We start from the raw sequence: 26,356 nt of genomic DNA, 5'->3' as shown, positions 1-26,356 counted from the left end.
TCTGTTAGTTTCAGTAGTTTTCTTGAGGATTCCTTAGGGTTTTCTGTGTATAAGATCATGTCGTCTGTGAATAGAAATAATTTTACTTCTTCCTTGCCTACCTGGATGCCCTTTATTTCTTTGTGTACCCTAATTGCTCTGGCTAGGATTTCCAGCACAATGTTGAATAAGAGCAGTGATGAAGGGCATCCTTTTCTGGTTCCCGTTCTCAAGGGAAATGCTTTCAGGCTCTCTCCATTTAGGATGATGTTGGCTGTTGGCTTTGTATAAATGCCCTTTATTATGTTGAGGAATTTTCCTTCTATTCCTATTTTGCTGAGAGTTTTTATCATGAATGGGTGTTGGACTTTGTCAAATGCCTTTTCTGCATCAGTTGATTAAAGTGTGGTTCCTTTTGTTTTATTTATGTGGTGGATTACATTAATTGTTTTTCTAATGTTGAGCCATCCTTGTTTACCTGGTATAAATCCCACTTAGTCATGGTGGATTTTTTTTATATGTTGTTGAATTCTATTGGCTAGAATTTTGTTGAGGATTTTTGCATCTTTGTTCATGAGGCATATAGGTCTATGATTTTCTTTTTTGTGGTGTCTTTAGCTGGTTTTGGTATCAGGGTTATGTTGGCTTCATAGAATGTGTTAGGTAGTATTCCGTCCTTTTCTATGCTTTGAAATACCTTCAGTGGTAGTGGTGTTAATTCTTCTCTGAAAGTTTGGTAGAACTCTGCAGTGAAGCCGTCCAGGCCAGGGCTTTTTTTTTGTTGGAAGTTTTTTGATTACCTTTTCAGTCTCTTTTTTTTTGTTATGGGTCTATTTAGTTGTTCTACTTCTGTTTGTGTTAGTTTAGGTAGGTAGCGTGTTTCTAGGAATTGATCCATTTCTTTTGGGTTTTCAAATTTGTTAGAGTACAGTTTTTCGTAATAATCTGATATGATTCTTTTAATTTCAGTTGGGTCTGTTGTGATATGGCCCATCTCATTTCTTATTTGTATTATTTTTCTTTTCCTGTATTTCTTTAGTCAGTCTGGCCAATGGTTTGTCAGTTTTGTTAATTTCTTCAAAGAACCAGCTTTTGGCCTTGTTAACTCTTTCAGTTGTTTTTCTTTTGTCTAATACATTTAATTCTGCTCTAATTTTTATTATTTCCTTTCTTTTGGTGCCTGTCGGTTTTTGTTGCTGATTTTCTATTTGTTCAAGCTGTAGGGGCAGTTCTTTGATTTTGACTCACTCTTTATTTATGTGTGCATTTATTGATATAAATTGACCTCTGAGCACTGCTTTCGCTGTGTCCCAAAGGTTTTGATAGGAAGTGTTTTCATTCTTGCAGAATTCTATGAATTTCTTTATTCCCTTCTTAATGTCTTCTGTGACCTAGTCTTTTTTTGAGCAAGGTATTGTTCAGTTTTCAAGTATTTGGTTTCTTTTCCCTGGTTTCTCTGTTATTGATTTCTTCTCTTATGGCCTTATGGTCTGAGAAGATGCTTTGGAATATTTTGATGTTTTGGATTCTACAAAGGCTTGTTTTATGACCTAATATGTGATCTATTCTAGAGAATGTTGCATGTGCACTAGAAAAGAAAGTATAGTTTGCAGCTGTTGGGTGGAGTGTTTTGTATAAGTCTATTTTTTTTTTATGAGGTCAAGTTGGTTGATTGTAGCAATTAGATGTCCTGTGTCTCTATTGAGCTTCTTACTGGATGTCCTATCCTTCACCAATAGTGGTGTGTTGAAGTCTCCTACTGTAATTGTGGAGGTGTCTATCTCACTTTTCAGTTCTGTTAAAGTTTGTTTTATGTATCTTGCAGCCCTGTCATTGGGTGCATAAATATTTAATATGGTTATATCTTCCTGGTAAATTGTCCCTTTAGTCATTATGTAGTGTCCTTTTTTGTCCTTTGTGGTGGATTTAACTTTAAAGTCTATTTTGTCAGAAATTAATATTGCCACTCCTGCTCTTTTTTGCTTGTTGTTTGCTTGATATATTTTTTTCCATCCTTTGAGTTTTAGTTTGTTCGTGTCTGTAAGTCTAAAGTGTGGCTCTTGTCGTCAACATGTAGACGGATCGTGTTTTTTTATCCACTCTGCAACTCTCTCTTTATTGGTGCGTTTAGTCCATTTACATTCAACGTAATTATAGATAAGTGTGAGTTTAGTGCTGTCATTTTGATGCCTTTTTGTGTGTGTGTTTGACAACTTCATTTTTCCACTTAGTTTTTTGTGCTGAGAAGTTTTTCTTTGTCAAATGTGTGTTCCTCCTTTTCATAGTAGTTGAATTTATTTTTGCTGAGTTGTTATGTTTATCTTGATTTTTATTTTGAAGTATGGAAATGTTAGTCCTCTTTTTGGTTACCTTAATATTTACCCCTATTTGACTAAGTAACAACCTAACTTGTATTACCCTATATTGCCTTGGTTTCCTCTCCATATATAAGATCTGTGCCTCCTGTATTTAGTCCCTCTTTTTTGACTATTGTAATCTTTTACATAATGACATCAATGATTCCCTGTTTTGAGCAGTTTTTTTTAATTAATCTTATTTTGTTTTTGTGATTTCCCTCTCTGAGTTGATATTAGGATGTTTTGTTCTGTGACCTTGTGTTGTGCTGGTATCTGATATTATTGATTTTCTGACCAAAGAATTTCCTTTATTAATTTTTGGAGTTTTGGTTTGGTTTTTACAAATTCCCTAAGCTTGTGTTTATCTGTAAATGTCTTAATTTCACCTTCATATTTAAGAGAGAGTTTTGCTGGATATATGATTCTTGGCTGACAGTTTTTCTCTTTCAGTGCTCTGTATATGTCAGCCCATTGCCTTCTTGCCTGCATGGTTTCTGCTGAGTAGTCTGAACTTATTCTTATTGATTCTCCTTTGTAAAAAGGAGACCTTTTATCCTTGGCTGCTTTTAAAATTTTCTCTTTATCTTTGGTTTTGGCAAGTTTGATGATAATATGTCCTGGTGATTTTCTTTTGGGATCTATCTTGTATGGGGTTCGATGAGCATCTTGGATAGATATCCTTTCATCTTTCACGATGCCAGGGAAGTTTTCTGCCAACAGATCTTCAACTATTCTCTCTGTATTTTCTGTTATCCCTCCCTGCTCTGAAACTCCAATCACTCGTAAGTTATTCTTGATAGAGTGCCACATGATTCTTAGGTTTTGTTCATTTTTTAAAATTATTTTATCTGATTTTTCTTCAAGAAAAAAAAATTTTTTTATATTGGTGTCAATTGCCTTATCCTCCAACTCCCCCACTCTGCATTGCAATTTCTTGATTCTGCTCCTGTGACTTCCTATTGAGTTGTCCAATTCTGTAATTTTTTTTGTTAATCTTTGGATTTCTGAATGCTGTCTATCTATGGCTTCTTGCAGCTTATTAATTTTTTCACTATGTTCTTGAATAATCTTTTTGATTTCTTCAACTGCTTTATTGGTGTGTTTCTTGGCTTTTCCTGTAGGTTGCATTATTTCATTTTTGAGGTCATCCCTGATTTCTTGAAGCACTGTGTATATTAGTTTTTTATATTCTACATCTGGCAGTTCCAGGAATGTATCTACATCTGGGAATGATTTTGATTCTTTGATATAGAGGTTTGTAGAAGCAATTGTGGTCTGCTTCGTTATGTGATTTGGTATCGACTGCTGTCTCCGAGCCATCTATAAGATATTGTAATGATTTCTTTTATATTTGCTCACTGAGTCTTATATTCTTGTTTTGTTTTGTTACAGTACACCCAAATGGGCTACTAGATTGTGCTAACTTGATTGCTATAGCTTTTGAATCACTTGTGTCCTGTTAGTAGCTGGTGTGAGCTGTTACCAGGTATATAAGCCTATGAGTGCATTCAGTATTTTCGAATAGAATCAGGTCAGGTGCCTTGATAGCTGGTCACCTAGTGTGTGGTATAGGCTCTCATCTATTAACTTAGAGGAGTAGTGGTGATGGTTGCATGTGCCAGTTTCTAGTAGCGGTAGGGGGTCACACTCTGAGGAGGGCAGGATGCTGACAGTCTTCCCCCAAGTGTCATTGAGGTAGGAGTGGCTCTATTCTCTAGAGAGCTCTGTTGGGTGGACTCTGCAGCTGTACCTTAGGCACCCAATGTTTGTACCTCTATAGATTGGTAGGCGTCACTATCCCCAGTCCCTTTTAGCAGGTGGGTAGGTGGTGTGGGTGGAGCCTCAGCCCTCAGTTCCCAGCTTGGATCAGTGAAGGCTCTGTTAGAATAGGTGAGAGGTATCTGACCTCCAAAACTTGCCTTTCCACTGCTCTACTAAGACACTTACAGCCAGATCTCTATCAGAATTGCCTTTGCATTATAATAGCCACCTGGTTTCCTGTAGGGATGAAAGCGAAAGACTGTGGGTCTCTTATGCCTGGATGGAGCTGGTTCTGTATTGTTATTCCAGTTTAGGGAAGTCAGGGAAGGGTTTTTCCTTTGATTGTTAAATGCTGCTTTTCTCAGGCTAGGAGGATGGGTTAGAAAAGAAAGAAAGAAAAAAAAAACCAGCAGTGTACTTCAGTCTGTGGCCCAGGGAATTCCAATGTTAATGAAGCCGGCTGGGGCAGGGAGGGGAGTGATCAGATAGTTAGTAGAGAGTAGCATGGCAAGATAGACAAAGTTACTTATCCTTTTTGGATAAAACAATTTTTTCTGAGATTCCAGAGGGGTGTGTAGCTTGTGTGCGCTGGCTGGTTCCCCACTGAGACTGCCCCAGAGGTTTAGGGCTGTGTCCCGTGCTTGCGCAGTCTCAGGAAGCTGGAATCAGCTCCTCCATGCTTAGTCCAAAGCCCAGCGCCAAGGTTTCCTGTCTGGGATGCTGCGTTCCAGGCTCCAAACCCAGTCGCTGCTTCCCCGTAGTTTTTTGTCTGCCTGTCAGCTGCTTTGGTATGCTGGCTGCATCCCCTCTAAGGTTGTTCCTGAGGGTTAGGCCTGCATCCGTGCTTGTCCCATCTCAGTAACCCACAATCAGCCCCACCACTCTGGCACCAGGAAACCATGAGGGCTCAAGGCTGCGGCGTGGCACACTGGCTTCGGAAGCGGTCGCTGCTCCAGCGTGTGGCTTTTCGCTCCCGTCACTCAGGTCAACTCCTTAGTTCTGTGTTTGATGGTCAGGGTTCGTAGATTGTCATGTATGTAATCAGTTCACTTGTTTTTTTGAGTCTTTGTTGCAAGAGGGATAAGGAGAAGCTTCTACCTAGTCAGCCATCTTGGTCCCGCCCCTTTGACCCAGTTTGAATTAGTTTTTGTGTATGGTGTGAGGTATGGGTCTTGATTCATTTTTTTGGAGATAGACATCCAGTTTTGCCAGCACCATTTGTTTAAAAAAAAAACTGTCTTTTCCCCATTTGATGGACTTTGGACCCTTGTTGACATAGGCGGATGGATTTACATCTGGGTTTTCAATTCTGTTCCATTGGTCAGTGCATCTGTTGTACTAATACCAGGCTGTTTTGACTACTGTAGCTGTATAGTAGGTTCTGAGGTCAGGTAGTGCAAGTCCTCCTACTTTACTCTTCTTCAGTAGTGCTTTACTTTCTGGGGCCTCTTCCCTTTGCATAAAAAGTTAATGATTAGTTTTTCCATCTCTTTAAAAAATTTGTTGGTATTTGGATCGAGATTGCATTGTATTTGTAAATTTCTTTGGGTAGAATTGTCATTTTCACAATGTTGAGTCTGCCTCTCCACGAGCATGGTAAGTTTGCCATTTATGTAGATCTGTCTTGATTTCTTGCAGTAGTGTTTTGTAGCTTTTTTTGTATAGGTCTTTTACATCCCTGGTTAAATTTATTCCTAAGTATTTTATTTTTTTAGGGGCTATTTTAAATGGTATTGTTTTCTTGATTTGCTTTTTGTTGTTCTCTTTATTGGTATATAGGAATCCATGTGATTTTGTATGTTTATCTTATGTCCTACCACTCTACGAATCTTTCTGTTAGTTTCAGTAGTTTTGTCATAGAGTCCTTTGGGTTTTCTACGTATAGTATCATATCATCTGCAAATAGGGATAGTTTTACTTCTTCATTACCAATTTGGGTGCCCTTTCTTTCTTTCTTTTTTTTTTACCTTATTGCTCTATCTAGGATTTCTAGCACAATGTTAAATGGGAGTGGTGATAAAGGGCATCCTTGCCTTGTTCCTGTTCTTAAGGGAAGTGTTCTCAGCCTCTCTCCATTACGAATGATTTTGGCTGTTGGTTTTGTATAGATGCCCTTTGTTATGTTGAGGGACTTCCCTTCTATACCTATTTTATTGAGAGTTTTTATCAGGAATGGGTGTTAGACTTTGACAAATGGCTTTCTGTGTTGACTGAGATGATCATGTGATTTTTTTCCTTTTATTTATGTAGTGGATTATGTTGATTTTCTGATCTTGAACCATCCTTGCATACACTGGTATGAATCCTACTTGGTTGTGGTGTATTATTTTTTTGATATGATGCTAAATTCTATTGGCTACAATTTTTTTGAGAATTTTTGCATCTGTATTCATGAGAGATACTGGTCTGTAATTTTCTTTTTTTGTGGTGTCTTTGCCTGGATTTGGTATCAGGGTTATGCTGGCTTCATAGAATGAATTCGGAAGTATTTCTGTTCTGAAATAGTTTGAGTAGTATTGGTGTAAGCTCTTCTCTGAATGTTTGGTGTAATTCTCCAGTGAAGCCATCTGGGCCAAGGCTTTGTTGTGTTTCGAGTTTTTTTGTTTGTTTGTTTTTTCTGTCTCTTCTCCTTTTTTTTTTTTTTGTTTTTTCTGTCTCTTCTCCTGTTACAGGTCTGTTCAGATTTTTAGCATCACTATAGGGTCGCTATGAGTCGGAATCGACTCAACGGCACTGGGTTGGTGGGTTAGTGTGTTTCTAGAAGTATGTCCATTTCCTCTAGGTTTTCAAATTTTTTGGAATACGCTTTTTCATAATACTCTGTTATGATTCTTTTTGTTTCAGTTAGGTCTATCGTAACATCCCCCATTTTGTTTCTTATTTGGGTTTTTTTTCTTTTTTTTTTTTTTTTGGTCAATTTGGCTGGTGGTTGTTGATTTTGTGGATCCTTTCAAAGAAGCATCTTTTAGTTTTGTTGATTCTTTCTATTGTTTTTCTATCCTCTATTTCATTTATTTCTGCTCTAATCTTTATTATTTCCTTCTGGTGGTTGTGGGCTTCCTTTGCCGTTCTCTTTGTATTTGTTCAAGTTGTGTAGCTAATATTTTGATTTTGTCCCTTTATTCTTTTTTGATGTGTGCATGTATTGCTATAAATTGACCTGTGAGCACTGTCTTTACTGTGTCCCAGAGGTTTTGGTGTGATGTGTTTTCATTCTTGGTTGATTCTAGGAATATTTTGATTTCCATCTTTGATTTCTTCTATTACCCAGTGGTTTTTAAGCAGGGCATTGTTCAGTTTCCATGTAACTGATTTTTTTTTCCTTGTTCTCTTCCTGTTGTTAATTTCTACTTGGATGGCATTGTGTTCAGAGAAGATACCTTGTATTATCTCAGTGTTTTGAATTTTGTTGAGGGTTGCTTTGTGTTCTATCCTAGAGAACATTCCATGTGGTTTGGAAAAGAATGTGTACTTTGTAGCTGTTGAGTGGAGTGTTCTATATATGTCTGTAAGTTCAAGTTGGCTGATTTTGTCCTTTAGATCTTCTGTATCTTTGTTGAGCTTCTTTCTGGTTGTTCTGTCCTTTGCCAAGAGTGGTGTGTTGAAGTCTCCTAGTATTATTGTGGAACTATCTATTTCTCTTTTCAGTGCTGTTAGAGTTTTATTTATGTATTTTGGAGCCCTGTCGTTGGATGTGTAGACATTTATTATGGTTATGTGTTCATGATAGATTGTCCCTATAATCATTGTATGGTGCCCTTCTTTGTCTTTTATGGTAGATTTTGTTTTAAAGTCTGTTCTATCTGAGGTTAGTATTGCCACGCCTGCTCTTTTTTGGTAGCTGTTTGCTTGATGTACTTTTTTACCATCCTTTGATTTTTAATAAGTTTATGTCTTTGTTTCTAAGGTGTGTCTCCTGTAGACAGCATATTGATGAATCCTGTTTTTGCATCCATTCTGTCACTCTCTGTCTTTTTAAAGGTGCATTTAGGCCATACACGTTCAGTGTAATTATTGATGGGTGTGAGTTTACTGCTATTATATTGTAGTGATTTTTTTTTTTTTTGTGGTGCTGATGTTTTCTTCTTTCCTCTTACTCTCCTGTACTGAATTCCTTTTGTGTTTTTTTTTTCGTTTTTTTTGTTTTTACGGCGACTTTATGTTTTCTTCTTTATTTTAATGAGTAGGTTTGCTAACTTCCTTTGTGGTTACCTTGAAATTTACCCTTATCTTCCTAGGTTTGAATCAGTTTATTATTTCTTGGTATCACCTTGCCTTTATCTCCATTAGAAAGTTCTGTACCTGCACCGTTTAGTCCCTTTTTTTTTTATAGTTCTTATGTTCTTGTCATTTACGGATTAACCTCTCTGGTTTCCTGTTGTAAATCTTTTGGTTTTGGATAATCCTTGAGAGTTCATTTCCTAGGTTGGTATCTGGCTGGTGTGATCTTGTGTCCTAGATTCAGGCTGTTGTCTGATGTTTGTTCTCAGACTGAAGGACTCCCTTTAATAATTCTTGTAAGTTTTGGTTTGGTAGTTACATATTCCCTTAATATCTGATTATCTGGAAATGTCCTAAGTTCACCATCGTATTCGAATAAGAGTTTTGCAGAATATATTATTCTTGGTTGGCATTTTTTTTTCTTTCAAGGTTTTATGTATATCATCCCATTGCCTTCTTGCCTGCATGGTGCCTGCCAAGTAATCAGAGCTTAGTCTTATTGTTTCCCCTATGCATATGTTTTTCTCAAGCTGCTCTCAGGACTTTTTTGTTTTTGGTTTTAGCAAGTGTGATTATGATATGTCTTGGTGATTTTCCTTTGGGGTCTATCCTATATGGGGTCCATACAGCTTGAGCTTCTGGGATGGTCAGCTTTTCATCTTTCATGATATTAGGGAAGTTTTCTGTCAGGAATTCTTCGATGATCCTCTCTGTGTTTTCTGTTTCCTCCCCCTGTTCTGGAACTCCAGTCACTTGCATATTGCTTTTGATTGTATCCCACATCATTCTCAGGGTTTCTTCATTTTTCTTTGTTCTTTTTTCTGATATTTCCTCAAACAAATAGTATCCAAGTATTTGTCTTCAATTTCACTGATCTCATCTTCCGTTGTTTCAAACCTGCTCCTCACACCTTCTGTGACACTGTCCTTTTCTGAAATCTTTTTGTCTTTTGGATTTCTGATTGTTGTCTTTGAATGATTTCTAGTTGTGAATTTATTTTGAAATTTTCTTCCTGTATTATTTTCCTGAATTATTCCATTGTTTTGTCTGTATTTTCCATGAGTTTGTCTATTTTTCCTCATTTTTGACTGCTTTTTGCTTCAACTCTTGGATATCTCTGAATATTAGAGATTTGAATTCCCTATTGGGTATTTCCAGTGCCTTTTCTTCTACTGGACAGTCATCTGGTTTTTTATTTTGGATGCCTACTGGAACTATGTCCTTTTTTTTTTTTTTAAATATGTTTTGATATTTTCTGCTGTCTTTGGGACATTCAGTAGTTTTTTCTTTTAATTTATTGATTGTAGATTTGTGTGTTTCATCCTGCTTTTTTGTTTTATTTGGTTATGTCTGAGCAGGAGGTCTGTGCATTCTTTGTTGTTTGATAACCTGTGGATACGATACTTTTCACCTCCTTGTCCAATGGGCAGGGTCAGTTGCTCAGGTATGGTGTAGTAGGGCAGGTCCAGCTGAAAGGGAGGGACTGGGATGGGTTGTTGGTGGCACATACTGGGGCCAGCAGGGTGGGCTGGGGGTCAGTGCAGGGCACATTCCATGCCTGTGCTGCTCGGGGGTCCAGTGTTCAGTGCATTGTGCATGTAGGCAGGAGGTAGTGGGAGGTTGTAATGTGTGGAGCTAAGATGGGTGTGGGAAAGAAGAGAGAGAGGAACAAGAAATGGGAGCCAAAAAAAAAGTGCTGCAGAAGCCTATTGTTGGAGTGGAAAGATGAGAAACTGGAGAATGAAAAGAAAAAAGCCCCCAGGGATCCCAGTGACGCGGTTGTGCAGACCAAGGAAGTGGCTCCCAAGCTGTGCTGTATAGCCTGGCTAGACGGGGCGGAGATTGCACACAGTGCCAGGTACTCAGGAGACAGGAATGAAGATAAATATAGAGAGGTAAGAAACTGATAAATGAAGAAAAACAAAAAAGGAAAAAGTAAAATAATAATAATAACAAATAAATTCCCCCAGGGATCCCACCAACGCAGCTGCAGAAACTGGAGTAGTGGTGTCCAAACCATGCAGTACAGCCTGGCTAGAAGGGGTGGAGATGGCACCCAGGGCCAAGTATTCAGGAGATAGGAAAAGAAGTAAGTCGAGAGAGACAAGGAACCAAGAAATGAAGAAAATCAAAAAAGGAAAAAAAAAAAAAAGTCTCCAGGGATCCTCCCACCTGCATTGTGGTGTGGACTGGGGAAGGAGTTCCCCAGCTGAGCGGTGATTCACAGCCTGCCAAGAAGAAGCAAAGATGGCACACAGAGCCAGGTGTTCGAAAGAAAGGAGTGGGAGGAGGTGAGAGGCAGAGAACCAATCAGAAGAAGTAAAAAAAAAAAAAGCAACACGAGCAACAAAGAAATGGCATTGTGAAAGAGCTGCCAGGTGTGGGCAGGGTGAATCCTTGAGGCACGGATCTGACATTTCCTGGGCCACAGTCAGTCGGCCCTCTGGGAAGTGGCAGAGGCTGAGCAGGAGGAAGAAGGGTGGAGGCAGGAAAACATGTATCCGTGGTTATTGGGTGCTCTGTCTCCTGCTGGGAGCTCTGCAAAGCTGCTTCCTCATACTCCCTGTCCGCCGATCTCCAACAGGAGTCCAAGATGGCGAATCCATGCTGTGTTAGCTGATAGAGGACCTCTGCTCTTATCTCTCCTCACTCTCTGTCAATTTCTTATTCCATTCGGTGCATGGTTGAGTTTTTTATCTCTTCATTTGATGCTTGTGGTTCCAGGATTGATGTTTATCTCTGTTTTACTTAGTTTTTCAGGTCTTTGCTATGGTCGGATGGTGTGGCACTTCTGTCTTTAGTGCAGTGTTGGCTCCCTCTCCTCTTTATTGGTATTTTATAATTGATCCAATATTGTCATCATACTGTATTTTACTTTTTAAACGTGGGTACCTTTAGTTCTTTGAAAATATTTATAGGAGCTACTTTGGAGATTTTTTTTTATAAATCCGACATCTGGCCACTCTCACAGGTAGTTCCTGTTGCCTGCTTTTTTTCTAATGTGTGGGTCTTACTTATTTCTTTGCATGCTTCATAATTTTTTTTAGATTTTGTATTTTAGCCACTGTGGATACTGATCCCCCCACTTCTGGGGCTTGTTAATGTTACTTTGCTTGTTTAGTGACTTGCTGGATCATTTCAGTTAAGTCTGTTGCACACCTCCTCCCACAGTGATGTTGCTTTGGAGGCCGCGTGCAGCCTTGGGGAGGAGCACAGTCACCCTGAGATGACATTGGCTTAGACAGTGCCCCAGTTCTACTGTCTTTTCCTGACAACCCTCAGCTGTTAAGCTTCAGTAATTACTGGCTGATTGATACATTCTTTTCAAGAATGTTCTGGGATCATTCTGGAGGTCAGTGTTTGAGATTTGCTCTTACCCCAGGCAAGCTCTTCCCAGCTTGTCTTTCCTTAGTTCTCTCAAGCAAACTAGCCAGCCTACAAGTTAGCCTGTATTTCCAATGAATCTACTAATCTCCTCACATTAGCTGTTCACCTTTACTTCCACTATCCCACAGGCTTGATGGGAGAAAGGACTGGCAATCTGCCTCTGAAAGGTCACAGACTTGAAAACCCTAAGGCGTGCAGTTCTACTCTGTACATATGTGGTTGCCATGAGTTGAGATTGACTCGATGACAACTGGTTTTGTTTGTTTAGGTTTGAACTTCTCTGATAACTCTGAAGAGATTAAAAGTTTTTTTTTTTTTTTTTTTTTTTAATGGCCTGCTTCTCCTCCCCCTAACTGCACCAAGAAACATCTCTTAGCCATGGCTCTGGAGCTGGAGGTGAGACAATGGCAAGCTCTATTCTGGGTGACACCCCTGTTTTAGGTACTGAGTGTTCAGTGGGGGTAAGCAGGTACACTGGCCTCTGTTCTTCTTATATTGCCTCTCCTGGTATGGAATTACTAGTTTATGAGCCAGGGCAGTGTCTTTTGGGGCCCCAGTATTTTCTGTGGTACCACATCCAAGATAGAGCCTCCATTCAATGACAGTGAATGCTAGGTGGAAGAAGGGAGCCTCCACCTCTCATCTTTACTCATCTAGAACATGGCCTCAGCAACAAGTAGCTGTGTGCTGGATGAGAGATGTTGACATTCTTTTACTCCTGGGGAGATACTCCTTTGATTGGAAGCTGGAAGAATAGCAGTCCCTGTGTTCTTAACTGCATCAATCTGGATTGAAGTTTATGTCTCACTGAGTTGGGAGGGAGGAGTGGGTCTCTGTTTAAATACTAGGTTCATGCTATTCTTACCAAATTTTAATAGATTTGGTTGAGTTTTTTTTTTCATTTGTTGTGTGTTCTTGGGACTATTTCCAGTGACTTTATTTATTTTTAATAATTTTCACAAGTTTTACTGGGGAGTGGATCCATGGAGAGCCTTGTACTGTCATGCTAGTAGCTCCTCAGTCCCTGGTGTTCTTAGACAATTTCTGGCCTAACATAAAAAGGCCAAGATAAAGCACTTCTAAAATACAATTAACTGGAAGAGGATTGTAAAATCATTCAGCATTCATTCATTCAATCATTAAATGCCATAGTCTTGTGCAACAATTTACTAAGCAATAATGGGGAAACAGAAGGAAGTTTATGTCTTATTTCTTTACCTACAAAATACCTTACATTCTTATTTGAGAAACAAGAAATGCAACAAATATAAAATAGACAAATAATAAAAAATACATCTGAAAATGATCTCAGTTTAATGGTATGGACGTTTCCCAAACCATGTTTTGTAAAATGATAATGTATTTATTTTAATTTCAGAGAAAATTTTGTCTGTGTTCAAATTCTCCTTAATATAATCCTTCTTAGAGATTTGCAATGTAAGTTTGCCCATTAAATTCTCTGATAAGTGCTGTAATAAAGAAATCTCTTAAGTTGTATGTTATCCAGCAGTCTTAGGCTGGATCCTCTAGAGAACCAAAACTAGTACAGTGTATAAATATATATACAGAGAGAGAGATATCAAGGAAATGGCTCACATGGTTGTAGAAGCTGGATTGTCGCAAGTCCCTGGGTCAGGATAGAGGCTTCTCCTGATTCGTGTAGCCACAATAGCTGGCAAACCCAAGATTGGCAGATTGGAGAGCAGCGCTCTTGCTCACAGGCTGTGAAGATCGATGAATCCCAAAATCGGCAGGCAAGACTGCAGGTAAGTCCCAAGAAATGGAGGTCAGGCGAACAGGACCCAGCTTCAGGATCCAGCACGAGCAAAAAGCCCCCAAACCTTGCCACAATGTCTGGTTATATCTGATGCAAGCCACATACCCAAGGAAACTCCCTTTCTACTGATTAGCTACTCACAGCAGATCCCATCATGGGGGTGATCACATATCAAGTCTCAACAGGAAAGTAATCACAACATATGACTGCCAAAGCACTGGGAATCATGGCCCAGCCAAGTTGACACACAATCTTAACCATCACGCCAGCATTTCCTAAAGTATTTAACCATAGAAAACACTCCAGTTGTCTTAGTCATCTAGTGCTGCTGTCACAGAATTACCACAAGTGGATGGCTTCAACAAACAGAAGTTTATTCTTTCACAGCCTAGTAGGTTACAAGTCTAAATTCAGGGCATCAACTCCAGGGGAAGGCTTTCTTTCTCTGTTGGCTATGAAGGAAGGTCCTTGTCATCAGTCTTCCTCTGGTCTAGGAGTGTTTGAGCACAGGGACCCAGGTTCAAAAGACACGAATTCTCCTGGCTCTTGTTTCTTGGTGATATGAGGTCCCCTGTCTCTCTGCTTGCTTTTCTCTTTTATATCTCAGAAGAGATTGACTTAAGACATAATTTAATCTTGTCGATTGAGTCCTGCCTCATTAACATAACTGCTGCTAATCCCACCTCTTTAACATCAGAGGTAGCATTTACAACACACAGGAAAATCACATCAGACAACAAAATGGTAGACAGTCACACAATACTGGGAATCATAGCCCAGCTAAGTTGACACACATTTTTGGAGGACACAATTCAGTCATGACACCAACCAAGAATACCTGTTGACTGCTTATGGAACACAGTTTAGCAAATGCTAGTATAGATAAAAAAAATGAAATTCTTGACAACTTCAGTCTTTTCTCTGTTTATCATGACGTTGTTTATTGGTCCAGTTGTGAGGATTTTTGTTTTCTTTATGTCGAGGTATAATCCATACTGAAGGCTGTGATCTTTTATCTTCATCAGTAAGTGCTTCAAATCCTCTTTACTTTCAGCAAGCAAGGTTGTGTCATCTGCATAATGTAGGTTGTTAATGACTCTTCCTACAATCCTGAAGTCCCATACTTCTTCATATAGTCCAGCTTCTCAGATTATTTGCTCAGCATACATGTTGAATAAGTACGGTGAAAGATACAACCTTGACACACACCTTTCCTGACTTTAAACCATGCATTAACCCCTTGTTCTGTTTGAACAACTAACTGCCTCTTGATCCAGGTACAAGTTCCCCATGAGCACAATTAAGTGTTATGGGATTCCCATTCTTCGTAATGTTATCAATAATTTGTTATGATCCACACAGTCGAATGCCTTTGCATAGTCAATAAAACACAGGTAAACATCTTTCTGGTATTTTCTGCATTCATCCAGGATCCATCTGACATCAGCAATGATATTCCCAGTTCCACATCCTCTTCTGAATCTGGCTTGAATTTCTGGCAGTTCTCTGCTGATGTACTGCTACAGCCGCTTTTGAATGATCTTCTGCAAAACTTTACTTATGTGTGATATTAATGATTTTGTTTGATAATTTGCACATTCGGTGGGATCACCTTTCTTTGGAATAGGCATAAATATGGATCTCTTTCAGTTAGTTGATCAGGTAACTGTCTTCCAGATTTCTTGGCATAGACAAGTGGGCCCTTCAGCACTGCATCTGTTTGTTGAAACATCTTAATTCGTATTCCATGAATTCCTGGAGCCTTGTTTTTTGCCAATGCTTTCAGTGCAGCTTGGACCTCTTCCTTCAGTGCCATCAGTTTCTGATCATATGCTAACTCCTGAAATGGTTGAACGTTGACCAATGGAAAAAACAGTCAAGAAATCAAACGACACATTGCATTGGACAAATCTGCTGCAAAAGTCATCTTTAAAGTGTTAAAAAAAAAAAAAAGGATGCCACCTTGAAGACTAAGGTGCGCCTGACCCAAGCAATGGTGTTCTCAATCGCTCATTTGCATGTGAAAGCGGACAATGAAAAAGGAAGACCAAAGAAGAATTGATGCCTTGGAATTATGGAGTTGGTGAAGAATATTGAATATACCATGGACTGCCAAAAGAATGAACAAATCCGTCTTGGAAGAAATATAGCCAGAATGCCCCTGAGAAGCAAGGATGGCAAGACTTCATCTCATGTACTTTGGACATGCTGTCAGGAGGGACCAGTCCCTGGAGAAGGACATCATGCTTGGTAAAGTAGAGGGTCAGCGAAAAAGAGAAGCCTCTCAAGGAGATGGGTTGACACAGTGGTGGCAACTATGGGCTCAAGCATAACAATGATTGTGAGGATGCTGCAAGACCAGGCAGTGTTTTGTTCTGTTGTACATAGAGTTGCTATGTGTCAGAACTGACTTGACAGCATCTAACAACAACAATATAGATAAACCAAAAAAAAAAAAAAAAAAACAAACCCAGTGCCATCGAGTCGATTTCAACTCATAGCGACCCTATAGGACAGAGCAGGACTGCCCCATAGAATTTCCAAGGAGCGCCTGGCAGATTCAAACTGCCGACCCTTTGGTTAGCAGCCGTAACACTTAACCACTATGCCACCAGGGTTTTTGTGAGACATGATTCTCTGTATTCATTTATAATTGTAGAAGTTCATATTTGAAATATTAATTCATGATGTGTTAAAATTAACTGATAGGCTATGAGATATTTTTAGAGCGGCATGCTTGTGATACGTAGAATGTGTTTGCAAAAGCAGTTTGGGGCAGAAAATAGAACAATTTAATCTCTTTTGGAGTCCTCGGTAATATATCAGCTAACCAGAAATTAGAAAAGAGATTAAGAGCAAGAAAATGGCTCTTCAGGGAATTATGGGGGAGTTGTACTTAACCGAAGAAAGGGTGAGAAAAATAAACTTATTAATGTGGTGTTGGAGCAGAAACCAAGGGACTAACCTGGCTATGGTTCATGTGCTGTGGAGCAGAGAGAATAATTTTACTTTGAGCCTGAGGTTAATATAACTGTTTGTTCAAGGAACCAGGGTGACGAGTGAGCCAGCTGGGCTAGGTGTAAAGTGAAAAGATACTCTTCAGAATCTTTCCAACTTTCTTGTTCGGCATATGCATATACTGGTGTGCTGTTTGCAAAAATGACAGGAAGGTGACTGAATGCACATTAATGAAATTAAAGAGACCCATGAACTCTGAAGAAGAGAAAATATTTTTAGTCATGTAACTTTTGGTGGCTTGACTTTCAAAATTGATATTTTTGGCTTTAATAGGCCTTCAAATGGTTTTAAATTGTGTAAAGTGGATCATGTAATTTCCTTTGTTGCTGTGCCTCCTTTGAATAAATTATTTTTTGTTGATAATCCTCTGTTTAGCCATATCTCAATGGAGATAATAACCACTTCATAGGACTGTTATGAAGGATAAAATTAGATCATATATACAGAACTCCTGGCACATATTTGGAGTTTAGGAAATGTTAGTTGTCTTTTTCTTTCTATTCCTGTACACCCCATTTGTTGATCCAGACCTAAATAGTCTTTTAAATAATACCCCAGCAAAGAGTCAGATGAAAAAAATCAGAGGAAAGCATATCTATAATAATGCAACAGATATATATATATATATAAACCACTGCTGTTGAGTCTATTCCAACTCATAGCGACCCTATAGGACAGAGTAGAACTGCCCCATAGAGTTTCCAAGGAGTGCCTAGTGGATTTAAACTGCGGACCTTTTCGTTAGCAGCTGTAGCACTTAACCACTACACCACCAGGGTTTCCATAGCCTATATAAAACCAAAACCAAATCCACTGCCGTCGAGTCGATTCTGACTCATCGCGACCCTATAGGACTGAGTAGAACTGCCCCATAGAGTTTCCGAGGAGCGCCTAGGCGGATTCGAACTGCCGACCTCTTGGTTAGTAGCTGTAGCACTTAGCCACTACACCACCAGGGCTTCCGTAGCCTGTATAGTAGTTCTCAAACTTGAGAGTGCATTAGAACCACCTGGGGGGTTTGTTCAACTACAGATTGCTGCATACCAGCCTCAGAGTTCCTGATTCAGTAGGTTCCCAATAATTTGCATCTCTAACATGTTCCCAGGTGATGCTCATGTTACTGATCCAGAAACCACATTTTGAGAATCACTGACCTAGGTAATGAGGACAGATTAGTTGAAAATAAATGTTGGTAAAGTGAATTAATAAATTAATAAGATTACTTGGGAAATAGTACTTAATCCTTCTTGGATTATGAATATTTTTGAGAATCTGAAAAAGAATTCAGGAAGTTCATAGAGTCCCGTGAGATCTATCCATGTATCCTCCCCAGAGAGCTTCACAGATTCCTGGTTAAGATCCAACTCTAGAGTGCAATATGCTATATTTTTAATCTCAAGAACCTCCTACCTTTGTTCCACCTGCATTAGGAGCAAGATTACAAAGGCTGACATAGTGCCTGTAACATAAAAAAAAAAAAAATGCCATCGTACACACTAAAACCAGGGTATAATGGTGAGTGAATGAATAATCACCTATTGGTTCTCTGACCTCCTTCTGAACATAGTCGATCCATGTTGAACCCAAAGTGCACCCACTTAGTAGACAGCACAAAATGGTAGCGCCAACAGTGTTGCTAAAGAGCAAGACAACATAATACTCTAATTTCTCTTCATATTGCATAAGTCTTTCAACTTTTACTAAAAATTTCTGTGAAGAATATGCTTTAAAGTTCTGTTTTGCTAGGCCTCTTACTTCCTATGCCTTTTCTGTTTTGTTGGTATAGAAAGTTGTTCCTTCCAACCATAGCCAATTTTCCTGGATGTATTGTCTTGTTCTCCTACTTCCTTATCTTCTTAATCCTTACCCTTTATTCCATTTGTAGCATCTGCCAGACTGCTAGATAGTCAGACTGAACTTATTTTTCTAGGCCTTTTGAATTCCTGATCTGATTTGGGCATGCTGCCAAAAAAGTTACTGATTATGCATTATTTTGCTTCATATGTTGATGACTTGTACAGTAAAATGAGATTACCATCTCATTTCACATCAGGTAATCAACAGCTGTCTGATAGTAGACACTTTCATCATAGCCACCTTGAACCTGATTTGGACCAGTCACCTAGAGAAATCAAAAGACTTAGGTACTAACCATCAAGTCTCTGAACCACTTATATCTCTATATACTTGAAATGGTCAAAGAGTTGTTTTAGTTAATACCATTTTTTTCTGAATTTTCTTATCATTCAATGTGATTTACTATTAAATCAATGTTTCCACATCCTATTTTTGATTTAGCAGTATTTTCTGCCTGCTCCTAAGAAGTACCATACCATATATGTGTTATTTTTAGGTGAAAGGAAATGCAAATTCGTTTTATTTTGAGAACATCAATGTATTCCTTGAGAAAAATGAGGAACAAACATAGGATTGTTACAAATCAAATTGTGTGTGTTTGGAGATGGAGTACAGCCTGAAATTATACCTTTGCAAATAATAGGCAATCAGTAATGGTTTGTAAAAAATACAGTCTTTAATATAATGTTGATTTCAAATATTTTCTTTACCTTTTTGATAAAAATTGCAAATTAGGTCATGTAATCATTTCCTAGACAAAATGAGGGAGTTTAATATTGTTTTTCTTATTTACACAACATTCTTCCTATAAACTGTGCACCGTAATATAGGCATATCTTGGAGGTATTGCAGGTTTGGTTCTAGACCACTGCAGTAAAGTGAGTATTGCAATAAAGCAAGTCACATGAATTTTTTGGTTTCCCAGTGTGTATAAAAGTTATGTTTACACTATACTGTAGTCTATTAAGTGTGTAGTAACAGTGTATAAAAAAAATATACCTTAATTAAAAAAATAGTTTATTGCTAAAACTTGCTAACCATCATCTGAGCCTTTATCAAGTCGTAATATTTTTGCTGGTGGAGGGCCTTGCCTAAATGTTGATGGCTGCTGACTGATCAGGGTGGTGCTTGATGACGGTTGGCGTGGCTGTGGCAACTGCTTAAAATAAGACAACAGTGAAGTTTGCCACATCAGTTGACTCTTCCTTTCACAAAAGCTTTCTGTGTAGCAAGCGAAGCTGTTTGATAACATTTTACCCATAGTAGAACTTCTTTCAAAGTTGAAGTCAGTCTTCTCAATTCCTGCCACTACTTTATCAACTAAGTCAATGTACTATTCTAAATCCTTTGTTGTCATTTCGACAGTATTCACAGCATCCTGACCAGGAGTGGGATCCATTTCAAGAAACCACTTTCATTGCTCATCCATAAGAAGTAACTTCTCATCCTTTAAAGATTTATCATGAAATTGCAGCAACTCAGTTACATATTCAGGCTTCACTTGTATTTCTAGTTCTCTTGCTATTTCCACAACATCTGTAGTTACTTCCTCCACTGAAGTCTGAACCCCTCAAAGTCATCCGTGGGGATTGGAATCAACTTTTTCCAACTCCTGTTAGTGTTGATATTTTTACCTCCTCCTGTGAATACTCTTAATGGCATCTAGAACATGAATCCTTTCCAGAAGATTTTCAATTTACTTTGCCCAGATCCATCAGAGGAATGACTATGGCAGCTATAGCCTTATGAAATGTATTTCTTAAATAATAAGACTTGTAAGTCAGAATTACTCCTTGATCCATGGACTGCAGAATGGATGTTGTGTTACCCGTTGCTGTCGAGTCAATTCCAACTCTTAATGACCATGTGTGGCAGAGTAGAACTTCTCCATAAGGTTTCCAAGGAGTACATGGTGAATCTGAACTGCTGACCTTATGGTTAGCAGCCAAATTCTTAACCCCTGGCCACCAGGACTTCAGATACTGTGTTAGCAGGCATGAAAACAACATTAATCTCCTTGTACATATCTGTCAGAGCTCTTGGGTGACTGGTAATTTTTGAAGAGAACCTTTTTTCCTGAGCAGTAGGTCTCAACAGTGGGCTTAAAATATTCAGTAAACCATGTTGTAAACAGATACACTGTCATCCAGGCTTTGTTGTCCCATTTATAGAGCACAGGCAGGATCCAAAAACCAAACCCACTGCCGTTGAGTCAATTCTGACTCATAGCGACCCTATAGGACAGGGTAGAACTGCATGATAGAGTTTCCAAGGAGTGCCTGGTGGATTCAAACTGCCGACCTCTTGGTTAGCAGTGTAGTACTTAACCACTACGCCACCAGGGTTTCCACAGGCAGGATAGATTTAGCATAATTCTTAAGGGCCCTAGGATTTTCAGAATGATAAATGAGCATTGGATTCAACTTAAAGTCACCAGCTGAATTAGCCCCTGATAAGAGAGTCAGCCTGTCTTTTGAAGCCAGACACTGACTTCTCGCTAGCCACAAAAGTCCTGGATGGCATCTTCTAATATAACGCTGTTTCGTCTACATTGAAAATCTGTTGTTTAGTACAGCCACCTCCATCAACTATCTTTAGCTAGATCTTCTGGATAACTTGCTGCAGCTTCTGCATCAGCACTTGCTGGTTCACCTTGCACTTTTATGTTATGGAGATAACTTCTTTCCTTAAACCTCATTAACCAACCTCTGCAACTTCAAACTTTTGTTCTGCAGGTTCCTCACCTCTCTCATTCTTCATAGAATTGCAAAGAGTTAGGGCCTTGCTCTGATTAGGCTTTGGCTTAAGGGAATGTTGTGGCTGGTTTGATCTAGTATCTGGACCACTAAAACTTTCTCTATAACAGGAATGAGGCTGTTTCACCTTCTTATCATTCGTGTGTTCACTGGAGTAGCACTTTTAATTTCCTTCAAGAACTTTTCCTTTGCATTCACAACTTGGCTAACTGGTGCAAGAGGGCTAGCTTTCAGCATCTTTCAGTTTTTGACATGTCTTCCTCACTAAGGTTAATCATTTGTAGGTTTTGATTTAAAGTGAGAGATGTGCGATGCTTCCTTAGAGGCCACCGTAGGGTTATTAATTGACCTAGTTTCAATATTGTCATGTCTTAGGGAATAGGGAGGCCCAAGGAGAGAGAGAGAGAGAGAGATGGACAGTGGAGCAGTGAGAACACACACAACATTTATCGATTAAGTTTGCTGTCTTATATGGGTGTCGTTCTTGACAACCCAAAATAATTATAACAGTAACATCAAAGATCACTGACCACACATTACTATAACAGCTATAACAATAATGAAAAAGTTTGAAATATTGTGAGAATTACCAAAATGTGACACAGAGACATGAAGAGTGCACATGCTGTTGGAAAAATGGCACAGATAGACTTGCTCGATGCAAGGTTGCCTCAAACCTTCAATTTGTAAAAAATGCAGTATCTGCTAAGCTCAATAAAATGAGGCATGCCTGTATGTGAATGATCTTTGTTCAGGCTTTGGTGGTGCCTTAAAAATGAGCACACTTGCACACACACGGACCATAAGCACATCTTATTTTTATAATGTCAAAAAGAAAATTAAAAAAATTATGGGAAAATTGCGATATATCTTGTGATGGGGCAAACAGTTTACCTAAGAGATAAAACATAAATGCAACAATGGTGAGAGCAGTATCTCATTTTTAAGTGGCACACTCCCTAGTGTAAGAGTATCAAACAAAATAGTGTTCTCCTTATGGATATTTCTAGACCAAATAGACGAACTAGAATATGCAGAGAATTATCTGTAATGAACCCTGAAATTACCTCTGGAAAGATATTGCAATAGTTCTTTCTTATGCTGCTATCCAAAAGATATGTGTATTTTTATCTACCTGTACCTTATTTTTTCTAAAATGTCTCTTACTTACTGAAAGTATTAGTTTCCCTTTTCCTTTTACTTGTATTATTATTACCCTAATATGATAATTTTTAGAGACTCCAGCTCTTAAAAATTTTATTCTTTTGAGACTGGTTCTTTAGAGAACATTAAAAAAAAAAAAAAAAACTGCCAGTGATGGAGATGTTTCAGATATCAAACACACTGTCAAGAAGAAACTTTTCTTGAAAGCCGTAGAAAGAAATATCCCCCCCCAAAATAAGTTGGAGTGTAGAAAATCGTGGAGTATACTTTCTTAAAAAATATGGTGGTGTTGATGGAGAGAGGGTAAGAGTAGTACTGAGATATAAATTATATTCTACAAAGAAATCTAATGCTAGAATAAATAATACTACTTAGCCCAAATGTACTTAGAAAGATGTGTCTCTCTCCTTCTCTCCCTGTCATCTTTGTCAAACAGAACAATAAAGAGTTATCTCAAATTTATATTCAATTCTAATCCCACCAGGGTCAGAAGAGTCTCTCAGTGTGGAGATAAATAGTGTTGGAATAATAAGGATACCTAAATTCTATAGTGGCACTAAAAAAATAATATATGATGGTATCTCAGAAAACAGTGTTCTAGGCCATGTGTTTTTATGTCTTCTTGGAAATATAAACTTAAGTACACATGGATTCTTGGGTCCTCAAAATACTGATATGTATTTTGCACCCTAGTTCATGCCTTGTGAGGAAAACTATTATGAGTATAATGGATATTATGCCTCTTCTTATACAGCATTAGAAAATACTGAATGTCAAGAGAGGTTGGAAATTTTACCTTGACTAAAAGAAGAGAATAAGGAGTAGGCAAACAAACAGCATAATACATTCAGTCACAGCCATTCTAATGAAAGCCAAGGGTTGATTTTACATGCTTAGAAAATATTTTCAGTCCATAGGGAAAAGAGTCAAATTTCCCTAGTTTATACTTTTTAATATTTTGTTACATCTTACCAAATGTATAGAAAGTAAACATTTTACAAAATCCAAACTTTGCCCATCCAAGGATACTTGAATTGGATGAGGCTTATGATGTTAGCTAAGGCTTTTCTTCTTATTATTATTGTACTTTAGATGAAAGTGTACAGAGCAAATTAGTTTCTCATTAAACAGTTAATACACATACTGTTTTGTGACATTGGTTGCCAGCTCTATGACGTGTCAACCCTCTCCCCTTTCTCTACCTTGGGTTCCCCATTACCAGCTTTCTTGTCCTCCTCCCAACCTTCTCATCCTTGCCCTTGGGCCGGTATGCCCATTTACTCTTGTTTTATGGGCCTGTCTAATCTTTGGCTGAAGGGTGAACCTCAGGAGTGACTTCATGACTGAGCTAAAAGGGTGTCCAGGGACCATACTCTCAGGATTTCTGCAGTCTCTGTCAGACCAGTAAGTCTGGCCTTTTTTTGTGTGTGTGAGTTAAAATTTTGTTCTATATTTTTCTCCAGCTCTGTCTGGGACCCTCTATTGTGATCCCTGTCAGAGCAGTCTGTGGTGGTAGCTGGGCACCATCTAGTTGGGCTGGACTCAGCCTGGTGGAGGCTGTGGTAGTTGTGGTCCATTTGTCCTTTGGACAAATCTTGCCCTTGTGTCTCTGGTTTCCTTCATTCTCCCTTGCTCCAGACAGGGTGAGACCAGTGGAGTGTCTTAGATGGCCGTTTACAAGCTTTTGAGACCTCAGACACTCACTACTTACCAAAGTAGAATGTAGAACATTCTCTTTATAAACTATGTTATGCTAATTGAGTTTGATGTCCTGTGAGGTCATGGTCCCCAGCCCTCAGCCCAGTGATTTGGTCCCTCAAGGAATTTGGATGTGTCTATGAAGCTTCCTCCCCAGTATTATGTACTGTCTTGTTTCATCCTACCTTTTTGTTGTATTCAATTATGTCTGGGCAGGAGGACTGTGCCTGTTTTGTTGCTTGCTTCTCTGTGGACACGATGCTTCTCACCACCTTGTCCAGGTGGGCAGGGCCAGTCGCTCAGCTATGGTGCAGCCAGGGCATGTTCAGTGGGAGGAGGGGTGGGAACGGGTTGCTTGCAACACAAACTATGGCCGATTGGGTGGAGCTAGGAGGGCAGTGGAGGGCAGGGTTCAGGAACCCAGGGGTCTGTGCCTGTGTTGCTCTGGAGTGTGGCACTTGGTGCGCAGTGCAAATAGGCAGGAGGGAAGGGAGAGGATGTGATTTGAGGAGCTATGTGGGTGCGAGATAGAAGAGAAAGAAAAGAGAAACATGAGCAAAAGGAAAAAAGAAAAGAAGTAAATGAAATGGTGCAGTCGGATTTGTTGGGTGGGTGTAGGGCAGACCTGCAAGGCTATGTGCCAGCAGCTCTCTAGCCATGTAGTGCTGCTCGGCCTTTTGGGAAGGGGCATGATGGCACACAGAGCTAGGTGGATGGGACAAAAGAAAGGAAAGAAGGGAAAGAGAGAGAAGAAACAAGAAAATACAGTGTGTGGGAACTGGCTGCTGGGGATGGGGTGGAATTGGAGTGGTGGCGAGCTGATGTCACTCTCACTGGGCAGCCTGGCATGGACTGTCAGGAAGGTGTAGACTCAGCACAGGGCCTATGTGGAAGGGAGAAGGAAAAGGGAGAAGGGCAAGATAAAGAAAAATTTAAGATATGGCGATGAGAGAGCGAGCCTGTGGCAGTGACTCTGAGCCAAGGAGGCCATTGCGTCGGAGGCTCTCTAGCTGAGTGGTACAGCAAGCCCATTGTGGAGTGGGGGGGGGGGTGGCTAGCTGGTGAGAGAAAGGAAAGGAGGAAGGAAGGGAGAGAGAGAGAGAAGAAACAACAACAAAAAAGAAAACGAACAAAAATTGGCACTGAAGGAACCAGCTGGTAGGGGCAGCACTAACCCAGAGGCCCTGTGTGGGTGGCTTTCTAGCCAAGCAGTGCAGCACAGCCTGTCAAGAGAGGGCAGGGGTAGCATACAGGGCTAAGTGGGCAGGAGATAGGAAAGGATGGAAGGGATATGTAGAGAAGAAGCAAATAAACAAATATATGGTGCTGAACAGGGCAGCATAGACCCAGGAGGACCGTGTGCCAGAGGCTCTCTAGCAAGTGGTGCAACACTGCCTGTTGAGGAGGGGTGGGGGCAGCTCCCAGGGTTAGGTGTGTGGGAGAAAGGAAAGGAAGGAAGGGAGAGAGAAAAAACAAAAAGACCGAAAAAACAAAAAGACCAAAAAAACAAAGATACAGCACAGAGGGAGCTGGCTGGTGGGGGTGGCATGGACCCAGGGATGCTGTGCGCTGGTGGCTTTCTAGCCAAGACGTGCAGCATGCTCCATTGAGAAGGGGTGGGGACGGCACACGGGCCTAGGTGGATGGGAGAAAGGAAAGGAAGGAAGGGAGAGAGAAGAAACAAAAAGACCAAAAAAACAAAGATACAGCACAGAGGGAGCTGGCTGGTGGGGGTGGCATGGACCCAGGGATGCTGTGCGCTGGTGGCTTTCTAGCCAAGACGTGCAGCATGCTCCATTGAGAAGGGGTGGGGACGGCACACGGGCCTAGGTGGATGGGAGAAAGGAAAGGAAGGAGGGGATAGAAACAGAAGAAACAACAAAACAAAAGAAAATAAACAAAAAAAAATATGGCACTGAAGGGGACAGCTGTTAGGGGCAGCATGGATCTGGGGAGGCCATATGCCATCTAGACAAGTGGTGCAACACTGCCTGTTGAGAAGGGGTGGGGGCAGCTCATGGGGTAGGGTGGGTGGGAGAAAGGAAAGGAAAGAAGGGAGAGAGAAGAAACAAAAAAAATGGTGTTAAGGAAGCCCTCCAGTTGGGGCGGTGAGGATCCAGGGAGGCCGTGTGCTGGCGGCTTTCTAGCTAACCGGTGAGCACAGCCTATCAAGAAGGGAAGGGGATGGCATATGTGTTTAGCTGAGAGGGAGAAAGAAAAGGAAGAAGAAGGGAGAGAGAAGAAACAAAAAAAGCCAAAAAAATAAAAAAATGGTGCTGACGGAACTGGCCAGTGTGGGTAGGGTGGACCTAGGCAGCAGTGAGACCATGGCCTGTTGGAAAGCAGTGGAGGCCACGTAGAGGGAAGAAGTTGGGGGGGTG

Source organism: Elephas maximus, chromosome X, assembly GCF_024166365.1.
Source record: "Elephas maximus indicus isolate mEleMax1 chromosome X, mEleMax1 primary haplotype, whole genome shotgun sequence".
Taxonomy (NCBI): Eukaryota; Metazoa; Chordata; class Mammalia; order Proboscidea; family Elephantidae; genus Elephas; species Elephas maximus.
This window is presented reverse-complemented; position numbering follows the sequence as displayed.